Genomic DNA, 19,189 nt, shown 5'->3' with positions numbered 1-19,189 from the left:
TCCTTTTAACTCCTCAGGCATGTGTTCACTGCCAATTTCTGGATACAAGCAACAAGCCCAGCACATGCTCCTGTCATTGATTTGGCAGCATCAGTGCAAATACCAACACAGTAAAACAAATCCAGGGGGTTAATGGCGAGTTTTACAGCTAAATTTAAAACCGCAATGTGTTTAAACGCAAGATTGGCCTTTAAACACACTCCCATTTTAAATTTAGCTGTCAAACTCGCCGAATATCGTCGAGCTGCAAAAAGCGCTGTTAATTATATTTACCCCCAGGTGTTTTTCATCAAAATCATTTTAAAAAGGTTAAAAATGTCTTCACCTGTTGTCGCCCAAAGGTCAACAGAATAATATATTTTCTTCCACAGAACTAAATATATATATATATATATATATATATATATATATATATATATATATATACACCACCAACATTGGTTAGCAATATCAGAGGACTCATCTACCTGTTATGTGTAATATAGACTATTTTTAATTCTCTGTAAGACTGTGCCCTCAACATTATCAGACATGTCATGATACTGTATTATTAGAGGAAAAAAACCATATCATCTTTTTTCTCTCCCTTTTCCCCAAACATGCAATGAACAATATATTTGGCACATGGAGCAATCAAATTCTCTGCTATTGTGTAGGCATCGGCAGCTTTGACACTCGGTAATTCACTCAATATGATGCCTCAAGTGCATTTACATTGCCACGACTGGCAACTGACACAAACGATGCAACGTTACTTTATAGGTCAGCCAATTTATGCTTAAAAAAATTTACAGGATTGCCTTTATATATGACATTTTTGGTTTCTAAGCGGTGGTGAAGCAGCAATGGTTTTAGGATACTGTTCGCAAGCACTTCACCACAAACAACACACTGTGGTTTTGGTTGCTCTTGATACCCAATATCTGTAAAACCATTGTATTGTAAGCATCTTCATATTTTCTTTTCTTGCAGTTTGAGAGATTATCGTTTTGTTGGTCATAAACATGTTTTGGAGGGGGAAGTGGAAATTCAGCACATGGCTGATCATATTCAGAAGTTAATGCTACTGCATTTTGTGTGTGTTTTTCAAGGCCATCGTTTTGTTAATGATCCATTGTCGATTCTATCCAGAAAGTTGTGATTAGCTCTCTATGTTTATATAATTTTATTAACTAGGTAGGAAACATGGTTTTACTCTTGTTGAAAAGTGTGTCTTTTTCTGGTTAGTGAAAGCATGGACTTCAGGTCTGAGGGAGGTGGGCGCGTTGGGGGTGGGTCCACCACTACTGATTTTTTTTATTCTGCCAACCCCCAGGGAACACTTCAAGTACTCCTATGGTTTCCCAAACCCCTGGTTGGGAATAACTGAATTATGAGTTACACCTGTGCCGGCAATACTCAGACACACTTCTGAGACTACTTAAGGAGACTTTTTGGGAACAATACCACAACACACACCTGAGGAAGTGACATGATTGTGAGAAAACATGTTAGGACACACCCATCATGAACGTGCTTCTTATCTCTGCTTCTGAAAGCAATTTAGAGCCTCGACACGTACGGATCAAAGTGACACCCAGATTAAAAACATCATATGCAGAAGAGACGCAAAAGTGGCAGATAGACTTATACATGCTCCTTTTGCCTACAGCGAATGTGAGTGCATAACTTTAGGAACTGTGAACCTTATAAATGTAATTTACTATTATCTGTACCCTCTTCTCTCCCATACAGCAGGGCCGGTTGCTAGCTGGCCGGCCCCATCGCTCAGCGCACAGACTGTCATGCCGGAGTTGTGCGCTGAGTGATGGGGTCGGTCCTACACTTACTTCCTGGTGTGGCCGCGCGTCCCCTCCTCCTCCCCTTAGCTGAATGGCTCTGCCGATGAGTGTCACATGGGACGTGCACCATGTGATAGGTGCCATCCCATGTGATAGAAGAGACTACAGAGCGCGCCGCGGAGCGCACAAGGAAAGGGGGGGGGTAGTTTGTGTGACAGGGGATCTCTGGTATGTTTTGTGTGTGACATGGTATGTATAGTATGTTTTGTGTGTGTGACAGGGTATGTATAGTATGTTTTGTGTGTGTGACAGGGTATGTATAGTATGTTTTGTGTGTGTGACACGGTATCTATAGTATGTTTTGGGTGTCTGACAGGGTATGACTATAGTGTGTGTATTTGTGTGACAGGGTATGACTACTGTATGTGTGTGGGGGGCGGCGTATGACCATAATGTGTGTGTATGTGTGGGGGCCGGTGTATGACTATAATGTGTGTGGGGGCCAGTGTATGACTATAATGTGTGTGTGGGGGCTGGTGTATGACTATAATGTGTGAGGGGGGAGGGTCTTAATATAATGTGGGAGATAGGCTATTAATCTAATGGTGAATTGCAGGTAGGGGCTAATTATTGGGTGTTATTTTTAGAGATGAGCGCACTCGGATTTTGTGAATCCGAGCCCACCCGAATCTTTCCGATCCGAGTCGGATCCGAGACAGATCCGGGTATTGGCGCCAAATGAAAACTTGAAACCGAGGCTCTGAGTCATAATCCCACTGTCGGATCTCGCGATACTCGGATCCTATAAATTCCCCGCTAGTCGCCGCCATCTTCACTCGGGCATTGATCAGGGTAGAGGGAGGGTGTGTTAGGTGGTCCTCTGTCCTGGTAGATCTCATGCTGTGCTGTTTAGTTCTGTGCTGTGCTGTTTAGTTCTGTGCTGTGCTGTTTAGTTCTGTGCTGTGCTGTGTTCTGCAGTATCAGTCCAGTGGTGCTGTGTGCTGTGCTCTGTCAATTTTGAGTTCAGTGGTGCTGCTGGGTCCTGTGCTGTGTCCTGTTCAGTCCAGTGGTGCTGTGTCCTGTGCTCTGTGCTTCTAAGGGCATAGTTATTTCCCCATTATTCCCAAGTGTTTTAAAAAATAAAAAAAAGTTATAAAAAAAAATACAAAAAAATAATTTAAAAAAAAATTAATTACAACAAAATTTGCAAAACCAATCCTGCAGTATAAGCCCATTGGTACTGCAATATTACCAAGTTCACACATTCAACAGTAAAAGTCCAGTGGTGCTGTGTGCTGTGCTCTGTCAATTTTGAGTTCAGTGGTGCTGCTGGGTCCTGTGCTGTGTCCTGTTCAGTCCAGTGGTCCAATGGTCCTGTGTCCTGTGCTCTGTGCTTCTAAGGGCATAGTTATTTCCCCATTATTCCCAAGTGTTTAAAAAATTTAAAAAAAGTTATAAAAACAAATACAAAAAAATAATTTAAAAAAAAATTAATTACAACAAAATTTGCAAAACCAATCCTGCAGTATAAGCCCATTGGTACTGCAATATTACCAAGTTCACACATTCAGCAGTATATCAGTCCAGTCCAGTGGTGCTGTGTCCTGTGGTCTGTCCTGCTGAGTTCAGTGGTGCTGCTGGGTCCTGTGCTGTGTCCTGTTCAGTCCAGTGGTGCTGTGTCCTGTGTTCTGTGCTTCTAAGGGCATAGTTAACCATTATTCCCAAGTTTTTAAAAAATAAAAAAAAAAGTTATAAAAACACACTAAAAAAATAAATTAAAAAAAATAATAATTATAACTAAATTTGCAAAACCAATCCAGCAGTATAAGTCCATTGGTACTATCTGCAATATTACCAAGTTCACACATTCTGCAGTATCTTGTGCTACATATAATGGAGACCAAAAATTTAGAGGATAAAGTAGGGAAAGATCCAGACCCACTTCCTCCTAATGCTGAAGCTGCTGCCACTAGTCATGACATAGACGATGAAATGCCATCAATGTTGTCTTCCAAGCCCGATGCCCAATCTCGTAGTACAGGGCATGTAAAATCCAAAATTGCCCAAGTTAAGTAAAAGTAGCAAAAAGAGAAACTTAAAATCATCAGCGGAGAAATGTAAAGTTGCCAATATGCCATTTACGACACGGAGTGGCAAGGAACGGCTTAGGCCCTGGCCCGTGTTCATGACTAGTGGTCCAGCTTCACCCAAGGATCTTAGCCCTCCTCCCCCCCCCTACAAAAAATTTAAGAGAGTTATGCTGTCAGCAACAACAACAAAACAGCAAAGAACTCTGCCTTCTAAACAGATGACATCACAAATCCCCAAGGCGAGTCCAAGGGTGTTGTTGGTTGTGAACCCTGACCTTCCCATCACTGTACGGGAAGAGGTGACTCCATCCAGCATTTGCAGCACGCCCTCTGCATATGCTGGAAGGATCACCCACAGTCCAGTTACAGATTTGGCTAATGAAGGTGTGAATGTTGTACACCGGGAGGAGGATATTGATGTAGCTGGCGCTGAGGAGGATGTTGATGATTATGATGCAGACAGATACCAAATTGCCTTTCTCAATTTCTATTTATATTCTAGATTATATAACGGCTGAATAGTTTTCTATTTTACTCCTAGTGGAGAGGGGATCTGATGCAGACAGATACCAAACTGCATTTGTCCATTTCTTTGTATATTTGAATTTCTAGTTCTACAGTCTATGCAGGCTGCTTTTTTTATATTCAACTACTAAGTGTAGGGCGGGGGGGGGCATAGATTGCCACCAAAGTAACGTGGTCCATTTAATTTCACTTTCTAGCTCCACAGTCTGTGCAGCCTGCTTTTTTTATCTTCAAAGTATTTTCAAGCCTTGCAATCTAAATTAACTAGAGGTAGTGACGTGGTAGAACTCCAAAAGGCAGTTTGGAAGCCCCTGTACAAACTGGCTCTATTTTACCTGAGTTGTCCCCCCTCCAGTGTGTACTCGGAAAGAGTTTTTAGTGCAGCGGGGAACCTGGTCAGTGAGCGGAGAAGGAGGTTGCTTCCTCACAACGTTGAAAAAATGATGTTTATAAAAATGAATAATCAATTCCTCAATGAAGTACAGCACTGCCCTCCAGATAGTACAGAGGGACCTGTGGTTGTAGAGTCCAGCTGGGACGAATTGATAATGTGTGAGGAGGAGGAAGTACAGACTGTAGGGGGAGAGGAATCAGAGGTTGAGGATGAGGATGACATCTTTCCTCAGTAGAGCCTGTTTAGTTTGTACAGGGAGAGATGAATTGTTTTTTTGGTGTGGGGGCCCAAACAAATCAATCATTTCAGCCACAGTTGTTTGGTAGGCCCTGTCGCTGAAATGATTGGTTTGTTAAAGTGTGCATGTCCTATTTCAACAACATAAGGGTGGGTGGGAGGGCCCAAGGACAATTCCATCTTGCAACTATTTTTTTGGCATTATGTGACCATTCAACAGTCGTTTGCCATGTTCAAAAAGTAAAAGAAAATGCCAACAAATTCAATAAATTAAATCAAAAGTTAAATGCCCTGTGTTAGGAACTCCCAAGTCAGTACAGTGAAACTCGGGAACTACTCAGAAGGCCAGGTGTTCGCTGGAGCCCCTAGTGGTGGGGACAGACTGGGCTGCGGGCCAACCGAGGTTCAAGTAGCGTATACTGACTTAAAGGAGTTTCCCAGAAGTGGAGTGATTGGTGGACTGTAGTATAAAAAGAATCCTAGGTCAAAAGGTCACAGGCACAGATGCAATATCCAAGGGCAAGCAAAGGGTCAAACTCACAGGCAGAGAAGCAAAATCCGAATTCCAGGCAAAAGGTCAAGGTCAGAAGAGAAGGGTCACAGGTCCAATAACAAGCAGGGGTCAAAACACGGGTAGTCAAATCCAAGGTAGCAGGAACCAAAATGGATAGCACAAGCAGACAGCAGGACTGAGGACAGAACGCTATAACTGGCAGTGAGGCTGCAGACCTCACTGCCTTAAATGTACAGATGAGCCAATCAGAGTCTAGCTCTGAAAATACTTTCAGGAGCTGACTAATGAAAAAATCACAGTCTAATAGCCAGCAGGCTATTAGATCTTCCTGCGCACGCGCCCAGCTGTCCCCTGTTGCCGGGATGCGGCGCTACAGTGCTGGGCGTCAGCAACGGTCGGGAGTTAGGAGGAAGTGACGTCCCGGTCGTCATGGTGACGGCCGGGACGCTGGGGCAGGCAGGAAGCGAGCCGCAGCGGCTGTGAGTACCGCCGCGGCTCGTGACACCCTGTCATTATTTAAAACAAGAGGTTTTGACGTGCTAGAATTAGTGTAGTGTTAAGATGTTATAAACACTACACTTGGAACTTGGAGGAGGTATTGTGGCCCCGTATCAAATTGGGTAACGGGGCCACCCCACTACGCAGTCCAGATACTTGTTTGGTGGAATTCTGACCAGTTGAGGGTTTTATTATTATATTGTGGGGACCACTCTATTTAATACTTTAATTCTATTTAATACTTTAATTCTATTACTAATTCCCATAAAGAGGAACTGCCGCTTCTATTTAATACTTTAATTCTATTAGTAGTTACCATAAAGAGGAACAAATTAAACAAATTTTACCAAAAGTATAATATGACTTACAAACACTACACTTGAAAGATGGAGCCTTTAAGTGAAAAAAAATCACTCTTCATTGCACAACTATGTGCAACAGGGACAGTTTTTTGGTTTACAAAGTCAACCAATAACATTTCGACCCTGTCTGTCTTTAACATACTTGATGGGATCTCAATGATGAATGCTCTGTGCCATGGTTGGAGGAGGTATTGTGGCCCCGGTACCAAATTGGGTACCGGGGCCACTCCACTACGCAGTCCAGATCCTTTTTTTTTGGAATTCAGACCCGTGGAGGGTTTTTTAATTATATTGTAGGGACCACTCCTCTACGCAGTCCAGATACATTTATTGGTGCGATTCATACAAGTTCAGGGTTTTTAATTTATATTGTGGTGACCACTCCTCTACGCATTCCAGATACATTTATTGGAGCGATTCAGACCAGTTAATGGTTTTCTTATTATATATATTGTGGTGACCACTCCTCTATGCAGTCCAGATACATTTATTGGTGCGATTCATACAAGTTCAGGTTTTTTAATTTATATTGTGGTGACCCACTCATCTACGCAGTCCAGGTACATTTTTTGGTGCGATTCAGACCAGTTGATGGTTTTCTTATTATATTGTGGTGACCACTCCTCTACGCAGTCCAGATACATTTATTGGTGCGAATCATACAAGTTCAGGGTTTTTAAATTATATTGTGGTGACCACTCCTCTACGCAGTCCAGATACATTTATTGGTGCGAATAAGACCAGTTGATGGTTTTCTTATTATATTGTGGGGACCACTCCACTACGCAGTCCAGAAAGATACCTCGTTGCAACGTTTTGGACTAATAACTATATTGTGAGGTGTTCAGAATACACTGTAAATTAGTGGAAATGCTTGTTATTGAATGTTATTTAGGTTAATAATAGCGTAGGAGTGAAAATAAGCCCAAAAACTTGATTTTTGAACTTTTTATGCTTTTTTCAAAAAAAAATCCGAATCCAAAACCTTAAATCTGAACCCAAACCTTTCGGCAGGTGTTTTGCGAAACAAATCCGAACCCAAAACATCACGAAAATCCGAATCCAAAACACGAGACACCAAAAGTCGCCGGTGCACATCCCTAGTTATTTTATTTGTGGAGTGATGGTGGGGCAATTTAATAGTAGGGCCTAACAATTTAAGATGGGGTGATTGGATTTTTAATTTAATGCTGGTGTGGTTTAGGAGCTATTAATTAAATGTGGGGCTGTTTGGGGAAAATGAGGTCTATTTATTAAATGTGATTATGAGTTAATGCCTGGGGTGGTTGTGGGAAATGGATATATTTTTTAAACGTAAATGCTATTTAATTTCTTGCTGGAGTTGTTTGGAGTGAGGGAAATAGTTTTATTTATTAAATGGGAATACTATTTAATGTCAGGGCTAGTTGGAGGGAAATAGATGTATTTATCAAATGTGAATACAAGTATTTTAATGTTGTGGCTGCAGTGAGGCCTAATTTTAAAAGTGGATGCTATATTGATTTAACACCGGGGCTAAATTTCATGTACTAATTTTTTTTTTCTCCAAATAGGGCATCCAACATTCCAGGATCCAGACAAGCAGCAACTGATATAAAGACACCAGCAGCCACAAGTGATGACCATGACAAGACAGGTAGGAGAGACCAGGACAGTCTGCCAATTGCTCTGAATTTGGTGGGTGACTATCCTGCTTAGTCAGGATTTGGTCTGACTACAAGAACAGTTGGGAGATATGTCCTGCTTCACACTGTACTGCTTGTTAAGGCAGAACTGCGTGCACCTAACAGTAGTGCACACAGTATTGCCTGTGTATTTGTCAAAAATGTGTCTAATAGCCAAATTACATCATAGGAGCCCTCCTGACTTAAGTGCCCGGGCCCCCACGAGCCTTAATCCAGTTCTGGTCAGCAGGAGGAATCTGTGCTCCCAGTCCAGGGCAGGACACAGACTGCAGAGCAAGCCGAGGAGCTCTAAGTTTCATGAGATTTATTAATCTCGTGAGACTAAGAGCTTCCCTGCTCACTTTACAGGAATGTCAGCAGCATTAGAAGCATAGATACCGTATATACTCGAGTATAAGTCGACCCGAATATAAGCCGAGGCACCTAATTTTACTACATAAAACTGGGAAAACGTATTGACTCGAGTATAAGCCTAGGGTGGAAAAGAGCGCTAATTTAAAAACCTAAATAAAAATCTATGAAATCATTTTTAGCTAGATGACAAGGAACATTCATAAATGATTATAAAATCATTGGGTACAACCTAGCCTAAATAAAGGGGTATATAAGGGGTAGGGATATAAATGTATGAACATGGTGGCTGTATTGTTTGTTGATTATGTAATTGCACTGTAAATAAAAACAAAAAAACAAAAAGGAGAGAGAGAGAGAGAAAAAATAAAAAAATAAATAAAAAATAAATAAAATAGAGAATAGAGAGAGAGAAAGATCTATTTGTGAAATGTAACTTTTGGTCCACTTCTATGATGCTAGAGATTTGCCCTGGCTAACTTGGGGCACAGAGTTTGATGAGAACTCCAGTTTTCACCAGGGACCTCTGAAAGTGAATGATGGATTTCCACAGAGAACACACAGATTGTGACTTGCAAGGCAGCTGTAGATTAACACCACGGTGGTCAGACAGCAGTCCAAGGACAGAGCTTTGCAAAGGTCAAGGGCAGATAGCACAGGTTAGAAAATGATAAACATGGCCAAGGTCACAGTCACCGGCCGGCTAACTCAGTCAGAACAAGTGGGGGAGAGATTTTTCACTTACCCGGCAGTGGAACGCATATGCGTTCCAACAACAGGAAGTTCGGCATTTGGAACGCAAGTTTGCGTTCCAAATGCCGAACTTCCTGTTGTTGGAACGCATATGCAGAAGTTGACAGCCGAGGGACCGGACACCAGGTAAGTTCACCCGTGTATAAGCCGAGTGCCCTTATAAGCCCTCGGCTTATACACGAGTATATACGGTAAGTACAGTGGGCTAGGGGTATCATAATGTGTCTGGGGGGGTGATGTAATGTGGATGGGGAGGGCTTGATAAATGTAATGTTTTATTATAATGTATGTATCAACGCACCATTTTGACCACGCCCCCAACATAATGTAGTGTTATGTGTGTATTGTCGCTAACCAATAACGATTGTCGAACCTCGATTTGTGTTTCCAACGCACAAAGATTTATTCGCAATAAGTGGAATATTATGCTCAAGCGAAGTAATAGTAAATACAGCCGTTACTTAGCGCAGGCGCTCTGGATCCAGTGCAGTCATTCAATCCTGAAGTCTGGGGACAAGATGTCTGCACACTGGATCATAAGCTGCTGCTTATATACACAATCAAATACAGTAATACAATGAAGATGGTATAGCTTGCATCTATTGGTCCAGGTCTCAGGAATGTCCAAGGGGTTGTCAATCATTGGCTGGTTCATCCTAAGGAATCCAAAGGAGGGGGTCATCTCTGCAGGGGGTATGCTCTGCTCTTCCCGCCAAGATTCCTTAGTCTTAAGTAGTTCATAATTCCCTATCATTCATAACTTGTGTATGCACTCTGCGATTCCCTCGCAGAGTGAACCAAACAGTAGGATATGTAACAAGGTTCATTATGATACCACTCATGATGTGATTCCTTCAACCCGTTCCGTGTATTTCACTAATATGCATGTAACTCTGATATAACATATAAATACTACTATATCTCGACATAACTGACTATGTGTTGCAACTACCATTAATGTGTACTATTTTATAAGTATGCGTGTTTGTGCGAATGTATGGTAAAAGACCAATTACTGTTGCTGCCACGTGTAGTGGATGCGTACGCCCTTTCACGCCGTAGCGTGCCCTTGTACGTCGATGCGTACCATACGCATCTTTTCAGACAAAGACAACCAAGTTTGCTAGACTTTAATTGAAATGACTTTATCCGATAAGCTGACTTCGACAGCTCCACCCTTTGATAGTGTACTAAACTATCACCCAATCACCGTTTCAAGTTCAGGTTTATACAATACTTCTTCACAGACCAGGATCTCGGTATCTGGTACCACCCTTTCAGTCTCTTTCTCAGTGTTACTCCTATGAGACCGCTTTCCACACTTCTACACAGTAGGAACACATTTGACAACTAAACCAATTGCTAAGATGACACCCAGTATAAGGAGAAGGAGCTTACCTACACTAGCAACCATTTCCTGTACCCACTCCCCCAGACCGGAGAACCATTTCACAGGGTTCAACCACGAGAACCAACCCGCCACCTTTTCCCCGACCTCATATAACGAAGAATTGTGGCTCTTTCGGAATTCCCATTTCAGCTGCAAAATTTCATCCATCTTCCGGTCTATAACCTCTTTAGGGTCATCCGTATTATTAGTAATGTACGTGCAACATTTGACACCGAACTGGGTGGCCAGTGTCACACAGTACCCACCAGTACTGTCAATGAACCCCTGGGGTAGTCTGGTCCATGTGTATTGCACTCCCCTGTAGGAGAATGCAAAAAGGTATTGGCAGTCAGGGTGAAGAGGGACTGAGAAGAAAGCAGAACATAGATCAATGACCGTAAAATGACTGGCAGACGGTGGAATCTGCATGAGGATGACAGCTGGATTCGGCACTACGGGGAATTGGCTCTCAACAACTTTATTAATTCCCCTTAAGTCCTGGACTAAACTATAGCCCCTCCCCCCATTCTTCTTCACAGGGAAAATGGGACTATTTGCTGTACTGGCTGTACGAATTAAAATCCCTTGTTGTAACAGCCTCTCAATAACAGGATATACCCCTAGTTCCACCTCCGGTTTTAATGGATACTGTGGGATTTTTGGAGCTATCCTACCACTTTTTAGATTGACCATGACAGGGGCTACGTTTGCCATCAATCCAGAGTCCTGTCCATCTCTGGTCCATAGGGAACCTGGTATTTCCAGCAACATCCCCTTTACTTGAGATGGACTTTGTTCTACAACAGGAGAGTGTAACATTAACCTTTGAGGGGTGTCCAATATATCCTGTACCTCATGTGCGACCTTCTCCGGTATATCTAAGAACACACCATCAGAAGTACAGTATATGACACATCCCATTTTACATAACAAGTCTCTCCCTAGCAAGTTCGTAGGAGCCGCTGCAGCCAAGAGAAACGAATGCTTAGTATGCAGAGGCCCAATAGTAACTTCAGCGGGTTTAGTTAGAGGATAATGTAACACTTTTCCCGTTACCCCCATAGCTGGAATGGTTTTACTGGTCACCTGTAGATTGAAAGGAGAGGTTATCACAGATCGGGCCGCCCCTGTATCTACAAGAAAAGTTTGTTTCCTACCAACTATGTCAACTATCATTTTTGGTTCTTCACTCTGACTCTCAGTTAACCTCACTGGCTGTAGACTACAGGTATGACCTGACCCCTAGTGCTGACTATTGATTTCCTGCGCAGCATTTGCTGCTGTAATATGCGCGGGTAGATGTGAGTCTTCTAGTCTATGTGAATCCCTCCTTGGAGGATATCTATGTGACCCTCCCCTCTGTGTATTGAGTCTTTCCTTTTTACAATCTCTCATGTAATGTCCTTCCTCGTTACAGTTGAAACACCTGATCACTTTAGGTTTCTTGTTATATGGGTTGTATGCTGGTGGTCGTGTATGCACCCCTTCTAGAGCCTGTATACTTACCGTCATTAACCTATCACTTTTCTCTTCCCTTTTTCTAAAAAGGTTTTTGTCATGCTCCACAGCAGACTCCCTAAGAGAATCTACCGTGACACCTCTCCAATTAGGTAATGTGGTTTGTACTCTCGTCTCTAAATTTTCTCTAAGGCCATCCATCAGTACTCCTACAGCTACCTCTCTGTGATGTGGGTCCTCACTTATGTTGGATATCCCAGTAAACCGTGTTATCACTGCTATAGCTCTAGTGAAGTAATCTGCTGCTGTTTCACTATCCTTTTGTTTAATGGTGAAAATCTTACTCCAATTTACTACTACTGGAAAATAGATGGCTAAGTGTTTGACAATTTGTTCTATATTCTTTTGGTTAATCTCATCAGTCAAGGTGTCATCTTCCTCCAACAAACAATCTTCAATGAATTTTTGTATGTTAGTATTGGGAGGAAGACACACCCTCAACACTACACGCCAATCCTTATTGGTTGGTTCGTGGGCCTTTCCTAAGTCTTTAACAAATTTCTGACACTTAGCCAACTCTTTTCTAGGATCTGGGAATTCAGTCATAATGGAACGTAATTCTGATCTAGTCCAGGGACAATGCATTGTAACATTTCTTAAAGGAACTACACCATCCTTATCCGGTTTCCCATTGGGAACTGATATTGTGCGGACTGGGAACGCACCCTCTGGTACACTGACTTCAGGGGACACTACAGGATTTGCTGGTTCTAGATTTAGAACGCTCTCACTCCTAGTGATCACGCTACTCTCACCTATCTCAGACATTTTCTCGTACTTGCGCTGAGCCTCTAGTACACTAACAGCATGGGCAATGGCCGAAATCACAGTGGGTTCATCTTCATTTTCAGATACACTTGATTTAAACTGGCTTAAAACAGGATACAACTTAGCAATTTTTCTATTTTCAGTTTTAACAACGGCTGTACTTACCCCTCCCGCCACATAAGGTGGCGGGGGGCGCGCTTGCACTGAGTTCGCCACGCTTCTCAACGGTTACATCCGCCTTGCGCGCTCTTTTTGCCACGCCTACTTCCGGTTTGCATTCGCTGCTCTGCCACGTGTTCCCTTCCATTTGCCACAATTCTAAACAATCATTATGTCTATTTCTCTTTTTCGTTGACTTGATCAACCATACTTTATCTTTTACAGTATTTAGTACCTCTGCATTAAAACTTCCTATTGTTGGGAAAGGCCTATCACAATCTTTGGTCATCTTGACCCACGTGTCACAATACACAGTTGCATATGCACCATATTTCTTACACATGAGAAACCTGGCTGAACCTATAGGGCCTTCCTTAGGCAGTACACTGACCATCTCTAGCGTATGCTTAGCACCCATGTTGAACAATATACCTTCTACCCGGAACACAGACACACCGCAGTGCTCTGTTCCTTCCGGCTAACAATTCCAACTCTGTTGCTACAATCACAGCTAGAGATCTTTAATGCTCGGTGAACGTATTTCCTTTAGCCGCGTTCACTCGCTTTTCTCGCACCAGGCGAGGATCCCTAATACAGAAATATCACTGTGGGCCCCAAGGGCTATCAGCTACTTGATACCCTGGCTCAACCACAAAAATCTGTTGAGTTTATTATAACTGGGAGAACAAAGTCGATACAATCAACCAGCCTTTCCAATATAATTCCCCCTAGCTGCTTCACCAATTCGCACTAAAGATGCGGTTAGATCGCACTGCCTACCAATACTAATTATTAGCAAACCTTGCGATCTATAGGTAGCGCTTTGCGAAAACCCGGTTTTCGCATTCGGTATACCTGCCCTGTATACCGTCCTTCAGTTGGGCAATCCGCCTCGTCAGACAGCAACTGAGCACAATGAATAATGAACAGTGTATCTACGTTACAACATCACACACTATACACCTTTTCTGCGCAGAAAATCAAAAGTTCCCAACAACAGTAATAATATCTCAGAGGCTTTCACAAGTAATTATACTATACATGTATAATAACTATCAAAACGATTGTTTAACCATGTGGCAAATCTACCGGAAGTTCGCGTACGCACAGCAGGAAATGCACATAGCTAAGCAATGCAATACAGTTAAAACGCACAATGACAGAAAAAAGAAACAGTTTTCTCTTTTGTCCCTAGGTTCTAGTTAGCGTGCCCTAGATAATGCAAAACGGACATTCGGTTTCGCAACACAGAGTAAAATTCAGGTTTTGAACACAATGCGTTCTTACCCGTTTATGACGCGTCTCCACCCTTTGTTGAGGAACCGAAATCCGTTGGTCTTGCGTATCGTCGGCAACGAAACCTCCAAAGCTCACGAGCCCCCAAATTGTTATGTGCGTATTGTCGCTAACCAATAACGATTGTCGAACCTCGATTTGTGTTTCCAACGCACAAAGATTTATTCGCAATAAGTAGAATAATATGCTCAAGCTAAGTAATAGTAAATACAGCCGTTACTTATCGCAGGCGCTCTGGATCCAGTGCAGTCATTCAATCCTGAAGTCTGGGGACAAGATGTCTGCACACTGGATCATAAGCTGCTGCTTATATACACAATCAAATACAGTAATACAATGAAGATGGTATAGCTTGCATCTATTGGTCCAGGTCTCAGGAATGTCCAAGGGGTTGTCAATCATTGGCTGGTTCATCCTAAGGAATCCAAAGGAGGGGGTCATCTCTGCAGGGGGTATGCTCTGCTCTTCCCGCCAAGATTCCTTAGTCTTAAGTAGTTCATAATTCCCTATCATTCATAACTTGTGTATGCACTCTGCGATTCCCTTTGCAGAGTGAACCAAACAATAGGATATGTAACAAGGTTCATTATGATACCACTCATGATGTGGTTCCGTGTATTTCACTAATATGCATGTAACTCTGATATAACATATAAATACTACTATATCTCGACATAACTGACTGTGTTGCAACTACCATTAATGTGTACTATTTTATAAGTATGCGTGTTTGTGCGAATGTACGGTAAAAGACCAATTACTGTTGCTGCCACGTGTAGTGGATGCGTACGCCCTTTCACGCCGTAGCGTGCCCTGGTACGTCGATGCGTACCGTACGCATCTATTCAGACAAAGACAACCAAGTTTGCTAGACTTTAATTGAAATGACTTTATCCGATAAGCTGACTTCGACAGTAGCTACGCCGCAAATGCGCTGCGGCACACGTTTTTTTTCCTGCTCGTCAACAGAGGTGGGCCTGTGTGCTTTAAATGCCAGGGCTGATTTTTAGTCCCAGTCCGGCCCTGCCCATACATAATGCTATATGTTTATTACCATCAACGATATATGGAGAAGGTTTAGTGGACAACAATAGAAAGAACCTGGGAATGCCTTTCTTCATTTTATCAAATGTTTGTGTAAAATTTGTTTTTAGATTAATAAAACGTACTTCACTATCACTGCATCTTCTTTTCTCTCCCCACTTCATCTCAGCATGGAATATATAACATCCTAAATGGAATTGGGAGACTGAAATGTGAGGAGCACAACAAGGGACCACAGACAGAATATGAGTTGCTGATGATCAAACCTATACACAAAAACTAAATGTGAGTGACACTATTAATGCAACCATATATCCAGAAGTCCCAAACTGAATCGGAGGACACAACTGTACCATAAGCAGCAATTCACCCTACAAACAATTGTACAGACTATTGATAAATCTCAGTTTAGAAATGATTTACTTTGAACCATATCCACAGTTCAGTATGATTGCATAACTGTGTACTCCAATTAATTTGCTATCACCATTTGCTTCCAACATATACATATATTCCTTAACCCTATGGTGACCGCTATGCTTGATTATCTTTATCATGAACTAATTAGAGCATGGTTACCTCTACATTCAAGCTGCTCTCACCATAGATAACACTCCAGGCAAAACAGGATCCGAGCAAAGATAACCTTTTTGCTATTAATGTCGACAGCTATGCTCCAGGTGCTATAAAAAAGTGTTTGTATTCTGCAGCAAGTGTACTACTGACGCAAGTCCTAATACCTCCTTGTGTGCCTGCTCTCTTCAATACAAACAAGAGCAGGCAATTGTTTTTTTTAATGGTGATCACTAGACTCACTGGCAGCGAGGGTATCGTTATCTTACTTTTGAGATGAGTAACTTTTGCCATATCAGTTGTTATTGAACTAGTCTTCTGTTAAAGCATGAAAGTATTACTTTGTTGTTTTAAAGGGGATGTCCAGTTTTGATCAATCCCCTATTTCTGTCCTGTACCCTTCCATGTAGCAAATCTCCCAAGTAACCACAGGTTTCCCAGGCACAATGAGAGCTGTATTGGCATGTGAATAGTATACTCTAACTTCCGTGGACTTCCCTAGGGTAGATGATAGAGTGAGTGGAAATGGAAATCAAACCTAACTAATAACTTCCTCTGTAAGTATGGTGAGAATATATAGCAAAAGACATATAAATAATAGTATGAACCAAGGTATTGTACAAAAACAGATATTAAAAGAAGACAAAAAACATCAAGAATCAGTGCACTGAAAAAACAAAAGACAAAATTAATATCAGCAGATAAAAGCTGGTACAGTCCGTGCTTCTATTTAATAGAGCAAGTCCAAGCAGTATATCCTTACACTGAAAACAGAAATAGTGTGGCAGTCTTAATAGTTCACTATTTACATCTGAAACAAATCGATATCAAACCCAAAAGGAAGAGTAACATAGGAAATATACCGGTGGCTCAAATTCGCATAGTCCAAGTGACTCCAAAGTATACCCGTTCCATGCAAGATAGGTTAATTAATATCCCAATAAACTCAGACAGCATCTAGTCCATCATAAACATACATATGGATGAATTGATACAGTAGCGGCTGATACTCTCAGGATGGGGGTAATAGTATAGACTCACCCTCTTGCTGGATAGCGGGATGCTTGGTCCAATTCTTCCATCCTCCTACTGCAGGCCGCACTGATGTTCTGCACAGATCTGTTGGTAGCTGCCAGGATCCAGGATCTCCTTTCAGCTCAGAGCGCTTGGACGCTTCGTCCTAATGTGGAGTACCAAAGGCAGTAAATGTAGAAGCTCTAAAACTAAAAAATGATAGTTGATGAGATTCCTAAATGTTTCACCCAACAAGCTTCATCAGGGAATGTTGTATGTTAATAATTGTAGAAGGGAGCCACTCCATTATTTATAAGGGTTTGATTTGCATATGGACTCCATGATTGGTCCTGCTTGGTGATAGGCAGTTGTGGGGGCCATAATGAACAGTCCATAGCCATACTATGTTTATGACACCATGGTATAGGTCATCAAAATAGAAATGACATGGTTTAAAATTGCCATCCCAAGTTTTCTAAAATGGCAAGTATACAAACCGTGCGATTCATGAGCGTGTGGTTTGTATGGCTCACATATCAAACTAGCAGAAAAATGGCAGTTTTTGTTTTAGACATGATTCTGATAGGCGAGATAAATCAACAGCATGCTGTTTGAGCTATCTGGCCCATCGAACATAAGAGGGGGCACCATTGACATATTATTTAATGTACAACCATTATTTCTTAATTAATTTATAATTATCTTATAAGGGCAATATTAATTTATTATATTAAGGGGGCACTTGGGATGCTCAGTAAAATATCACTTCAGGACACAATTATATTTGTGCAAGGGCGTAACTACCATAAATACAGAGTGTGCAGCTGCTGCGGGCCCCACAGCTGAAGGGGGCCACCTTCCTTTTAAAGATCCATGTGTATGCGTGAGTTTTTCACCATTGGTTGGCACATGGGGGCTCTTACAAAACTTTGCTATAGGACCCACATATGTCAATTTAAAATCGACAAACAAAACCACTCTCCCTGAGACAGCAGACATCACCTGATCCCCAATGATCATCAAGGAGGCCATGATTAACTCAAAAAAGTTGAAGGCTTCCACAAACTTAGGAGTTTGGACAGCACCACTTACTACCCAGGGTTCTTATATTTAAACAACGCTTTATGTTTTCTTATTTGAACCTGATGACATCTATATATTCTGGAAAAAGTATTATAACTAATAACAACTTTTTTTAAAAAAACAAAGACTGGTATTCCACTGCCTTCTGTGAGCACTATGATTGTTTAATTATGTATATGGTAAAATTTACCAGAGCGTCATCACAGCAAGATAGCTAACGAGCACCACTACAACAAGGAAACATACATTTTTTGTGCATTTATAAGATGAATCATTTTAGTTTTTTAAATAAATAATTATTTATTAAAATCTGCATAATATGTCCTTATTTCCAACACAATTTCCCTAAGGTTACAACCATACATTCCAACATATTCTTACCTGGAGACAGTGATACTTTATACTTTTTTAGAGCATTCAATTACTCTTTTAGCGTTAGCTTTTATTTTAATTAATTAAAAACAATATCAGTTTTCGGTGGTATATCATAAGTTAGATCCAAACCCAAAAGTTATTTACTCGGGGTACAATATTAAAGAAGCATTGGGTGTCATAAAATACCTTGTGAGTGTGTGTGGCACCACTTTGTTAGCTCCTGCACGGTCCACTGTCTGTGAACAACATGCTACTTGACTTAAAAGAGACTATTATTATTATTATTATTATCTTTGACTTATAAGGCGCCACAAAGGGTCCGTAGCACCGTACACTACATATACAGAAAACAGAGACTAGGGGGTAAATATACCACCTAGGAGTAAATGTATCATACTCCGGTTTCTTCAACTCGCGGGAGTTCGGCGAGATGACAGCTAAAATTTAAAGCGGCGCTGCCTTGTAAAGGCAAGTTTCCCCTTACAAGGCTGCTTTAAATTTTAGCTGTCATCTTGCCGAACTCCTGCGAGTTGAAGAAACCGGAGTATGATACATTTACCCCTAGGTGGTATATTTACTAAACTGCGGGTTTGAAAAAGTGGAGATGTTGCCTATAGCAAACAACCAGATTCTAGCTTTCATATATTCAGTGCATTCTACAAAATGACAGCTAGAATCTGACTGGTTGCTATAGGCAACATCTCCACTTTTTCAATACCGCAGTTTAGTAAATATACCCCTAAGTCGGCTCCCAACTACTTCTGGCCCTGACTTTTTTT

Source organism: Mixophyes fleayi, chromosome 1 (assembly GCF_038048845.1).
Source record: "Mixophyes fleayi isolate aMixFle1 chromosome 1, aMixFle1.hap1, whole genome shotgun sequence".
Lineage (NCBI taxonomy): Eukaryota > Metazoa > Chordata > Amphibia > Anura > Limnodynastidae > Mixophyes > Mixophyes fleayi.
This window is presented reverse-complemented; position numbering follows the sequence as displayed.